General features: G+C 38.2%; 1 pseudogene; it reads left to right on the forward strand.

Moving 5' to 3' along the window:
* The first annotated feature begins 1 nt into the window (after position 1).
* LOC109479578 lies at positions 2–939 on the forward strand (annotated as a pseudogene).
* Positions 940–5,634: the final 4,695 nt, after the last annotated feature.

Genomic DNA, 5,634 nt, shown 5'->3' on the forward strand with positions numbered 1-5,634 from the left:
TAATCTGGCCGCAGCCGTCGCGATCTCCATGACGAAAGAAAGGAGTTCCCAAAGTTGAAGGTGCAGGCGCTGTTGTACCCAGCCCTGCAGGCTTTTGACTTTAACACGGCCTCTTACAAGGACTATGGTCACCTGAGTCCTCTAACCACTGATTTAATGATCTCCTTCTGGCTGTGGTATCTGAACGACGATTTATCTTCATTGGAACTCTTAAAAACCAACAACCACACCACAGACGCGTTGAAGAAGTCGCAGTTTGCCGGATACTTAAACCACAACATAGTATCCACCCCTTTAAATAAGAAAGATGTCGAGTTCCCCTCAATAGAAAAGATAGAGACCATTTTGGACCCTCGATTCGCCCCTTTAATGGCTAATGACGCTGACCTACAGAAGCTACCCCCTACCTACATTTGTACGTTATGACTTGCGAATATGACGTACTGAGAGATGAAGGCATGGCGTACGCACGTCGGCTGGAGAAGCTGGGAGTGGCCGTCCAGCACGACCACTACAAACATGGCTTCCATTGTTGCTTGATCGATATCAATACGATAGACGTAGCAAGGGAAGCCATGGAAAACTACGTGTCGTATCTCAAGAAAAATCTTTGAGTCATTTTTTTTTACCTTCTGTAGCTCAACAATGGTTTTCCACTCTGCGTTCTTGCCATGGCTTCATTTCAAGGATTGACACGTTTGTAGCTTTGATGAATATCTGGATTATGTAGAATTATTTTACCTGAGCTATTTTCATTACATTGCAGACCGCTTAGGGAATGTAGAAAGGAATACTTTTAAAAGCAGATACGTCAAAATGAATCAGAACCCACCACTTACCGGTGCACAAAATGTCATTTTATACAAAACACAAAGTCTTGAAAAAGTAGAGCGGCAAATCACTGTTACTAGTTATAATTCTGAAGAGTTCTTGATAAAGCTGTGCCATTTTTCTTGAACATGACATGAACCATGTGTATTCATTAATAATGCATAATAATGAAATTTGGCTGAAATTATTATAAATGAATGACAATAGGTACTCTAAAAATGTTACAATATGTTTTTTGATTTAGAACAGGGGGGGGGGGAGATTGTCTAAAAAAACGTACGTAATTTATTGCTCAGTGTTGGCCTAAGTGAAGCATGGCTTGAAGACATTTCTTGGAATCCTCAAGAAAAGATTGACAAAACAGGCAATCGATTATTGGGAAAATGATATCAATCACCGCCTGGCCACCTACAGCATGGTAAAAAGCAGATTTGAATTACATTGTACAGGTTACTACTAACCATATGCTATGGTATGTTACAGTAAACTTTTAATGTTGGACCTTAAATATGTAAACTTAAATCAGTACTCAAAAGCATCTTTATTTACAGGGGTATACATAATTGTTTGTTAAACTATAATACTACTGGCCATAGGAGACCCTCATTTTTAGTTTCTTTCTTGCGACGTTTGGGGAGGACATCTGAGGTTATTTCTTGTAGGTCAACTGGACCTGGAGTATTTGTTTGCAGCTCTGCTTTGAAGGTACTTGTCGACACAATATTCTGCACATTATATTCATACACATATCCCGTCATGTTAGTATTGCCCCGACCGGCTACTCTCTGAAGAGAAAAGAAATTCTCTACACAGTCTTGGTTCAGTCTCTTAGAAATGCGATGACACCAGGATGAAGTGGAATGGTGCAGATGATACATAAGCAATCAAACTGGAATAATAATTGATGGTCAAATTAAGATCTCCGTGTGTCTGCCAGCTGATGAAATGTTCCGCTACTAGTGATTTAGCATGCAGTTGCCCTTTTAACTCTGTCTTCCAAAACAAAAATCAATTCTGTACATTCTGCAAGGCAGTCATTCTGGGATCATCACTAGTTCTCAGAGGTACATTACTATTAGGCCACACCAAGTAAATTTTATGGATGACGTCCGCGCGCGCATTGATTTTGGCCTGTTCCTAGAAAAAAAACCCAAGAATTTCCACTTCCTGTTACTATGAACAAAGAGTCACGACAGTGCCGCAAATCGTCAGATTGACGTGAAACCCGTAACACGAAAACAGGACAGGACGACAACTGCTGTTCCACCTGATTTATTGCTGTTTTGATGATGAATAAAAGACTTATTGCTTGTTACACTGTGTCACCTCATTCAATTTGTGTCCTAACATTTGTCGCCTCTTAGTATATTTCTAATCTAGGCATCTTGTTTTTTAGGGCCCTTCTTGTTTTTTTTCTCGCCCTCTCGCATTAGATTTAGGGTCTCCAAAGGACGTGATCCATAAAATCTACTTGGTGTGGCCTTACAACTTTCCCAAAAAGCAAGACAGAGTGTGATGTACATCTGAGTTCCCTTTGTCACTTTGTCTTCAAACTCAGACATGTCTTGTTTCACCTGAGCAGATAATGTGTGAACGGCGAACTTTACACGCATCTTGGACCAACTATCTAAGAACACATGTTGCCTTGTCAGCTTGGTCAGCGCAAGAGAACGTTTTCTGTCCCTGTACAGCACAGATTCGACATGTTTCCAAATGACCTGATAATGGTTATATTGCAGTGGTACGTTTCCAAGCCACTACTGCAAATATTGAGGTGAAAACCTTGAAATATATATTCCTAGCAATATACCATAATCATCATTTACAACCCAGTCTCAAAACAATATTTTGTTTACTCCCTGAAGAGACAGCGTCGTGTGATTATTAAACAGCCCTCTGTTGTATTTTAAGGCCCTGCTGACAATTGCAATTACCTGTTTTTCCTCAGACTTTTTTGGCGTCTTCTCCCTTCTGCTGTCAAGTCTAGTTAGGTCTTGCAGTGACTAATGTGTTTCATAAAGATTATCATAATTGTCTGTACGAACAAAAAAAATCCAAAACAAAGGAATATCAAGCAATGTATTGATGTCCACTATTAAAAGTGGATACTAGTAATCTATCAAAATACATAGAAAATCTCACCAATACACGTGTAACAGTCGTTTACTAAAGAATTTTAAAGCCACTACAGTACATCAAGCAAAATGTGTAATTCACTTGTTGATTGCATATTAGTACATCCTGCAGGCTTTTTGTGTAATCCTGTCATATTTTCTGCCATCCTTTTAACGAACTCAGACTTCACTGCAACCTGTCAGTATGGAATAACGACATCAATCTATGAATAGCCCTGTTCCTCTAGCATTACAGAAGACATAGTTCACCTGGTCCCCGAGATTGGCGTCTTCCAACCGTCAATCTGTTTGGCTGGCATTGGGACTATCCCTTCATTGGGCACGCTCACCATCATGGCCCATGTGATGTTTTTGGGCTGCTTGCTTGCACTAGACTGCGATGAATGGCAATTAACGATCGGTCAGACAAGATTTAGAAGGAAATTGTTACGAGTACTCAATCATCTGGAAAAAAATTGGAATTCTATCAAGATCTCTGAGAAACAATTTCCTTGCGTATCTCATTACCTGGATGTCTATCCTTCATCAGCATTAGACACATCCATTATGTTACATCTATGTCCCATGATTTTGTATGATTCTATTGCACAAATGACAGTGAACAATACAGTGAACCATAAAAGGGACACAATGAACAAATGTGTCATGTGCACGTTACATATCTATATCCAGTGCATTGAGGTTGTTAAAAGGTTTTGGAGAAGATAAAGTTAAATGTTATCAGATTACTGACAAGCACAGATTTGTATCACTGAGTAGCTTCTGCTTCATTAGGACCAACTACAGTTGTAATGACAATGCAGAAATATTAAGAAGCGGATAGGAGGTATGTGAGATTACCTTTGATGTAACCTTTCTTTTTCTGCTCTCCATGGGTTGTGGCGTACTCATCTCCATGGGTTCCAGTGGTTGTTCTGGCGGTAACTTGACTTGATGAAAATTATTGCATACTTCCGCAATAACTGAGGGGTCATCTGCCAAAAAAAAAGGCAAGGAAAATTTGTCAGACATAATAAAAGTTTAAGAAAACGTCTCTTCTGGGAAATTTCTGTAAAACTATCAGAAAACGTTGTATTATTTTAAGAATACGTAAATAAAAGCTATAACAGTTATAGTTTATTTTGTTGTAGAGCAATTTAGGTGATGAAAATATTTGTAGAGATACAATGCATTTTGTTGTAGAGTATTTGTAATTGTGTGAGAGCTATATTTCCAAAACCCAATTGGCTCTATTCCAACCAAAAATCATCATAGATTACTCATGTTTAGTTTTAACAAGAAGGTAACCTCCTTTGTTTTCAAGTTCTGGACACTGTTGAAGAATTAACATCCATAAATTGACCTTTATTTGTCACTTCAAAAACGGTGTACAGCACAAGATACACCCATTCAAATCAGCTATCCGTAAATGCAGGTGTGCACATGTTGGAACCCAGGGGTTTACTACAGTATCGGGTGAGAGGTGACACTCATGCATACAAAGAGGACCAGGTCAGAGGACTATTGGCCTTTATAATTTACGACAACCAAAATACGTCGTGGGAGGGAGATGTCGCTTCCTTATAAAACAGGAATAACAGACAAATACTGATCGTACCTTACAATTACCTTTAGTTCTACACACTGGTGAACAAGAAAGCTTTTTCAAGTTTCCTTAGCAAACCTGAATCTGCAGGCGCTCTGTGAGTTATCAAAGGAAAACGTGTTGTTTTTGCGATTATTTCAAAGCAACGATAACGGCACCATGTTTGTTTTGTAACGTTACCAGCAAAGAAATCCAAGACGGTCTCGGCGCCGGCAAAACTAGTAGCTTGAATGGGTGTCTGAAATTTTTAATTTGTGATTTTTAAATTGTAATTTTTCCAGATAGTAACACCCTTTTCCGTTCCAGGGATACAGAATTTTGTCTAAACGTGGGTGAAATTTTTGTTTCAAGATAATGGATAGATCTACCGGAATATATATGATGTTTCCTAATATTTCTATGCCACCGTCTACCCATTGGAGTCGAATGCCTGAGGGTAATACAAAATTTGTGTTTTACAGAATGCCAATCCTTAGCACTTTATTTACACTTATCATGGTTCAGTAATAGGTCAGATAAATACGAGGAGGAATCAAAGTCCTAAAGGAGGGCATAAAAGGAAGATATACCGGTGGTAAAGGGAAAGTTAGAATCATCCGCATACTGTGAGATTTTAGAAATTCTTCCATTGACAGAAAGTCCTGATTAATTATCATTATAAAGGCCCCTAATGGCCAGCATTTCTATTGCAATGATAAATAAATAGGAGTAAAGAGCAGAATAAAACCCTGCTTGTTTTTCTAAATTTTCATTGGGATCGCCTGTAAACTTATTCTCTGATATTTTTAATTTTGTTAATTTTTCCGAGTGTAGTTTATGTGTGCAAATTTTAAAAAAGTAACTTGTAAACTGTCCCCCAGCTCCTTTCAACAAGCTCTTGATCTTACTATAATGCCTTGAAAACGTTGGTTCTAAATTAATTCTAGTTGTTTCTGTTTTTCATCTAAATCATCCAAAATAAATTCAGGGGGAGGACATACTATCAATTTGAATTTTGTAATGTATTAATATCATCAGTTAATTGTTTTTCTTTAGACAGATATGGCCTTTTTTTCCAACTACTAAATTTGATACAGTGCCTTC

This window comes from Branchiostoma belcheri, unplaced genomic scaffold (assembly GCF_001625305.1).
Source record: "Branchiostoma belcheri isolate BF01 breed outbred unplaced genomic scaffold, Haploidv18h27 scaffold490, whole genome shotgun sequence".
NCBI lineage: Eukaryota > Metazoa > Chordata > Leptocardii > Amphioxiformes > Branchiostomatidae > Branchiostoma > Branchiostoma belcheri.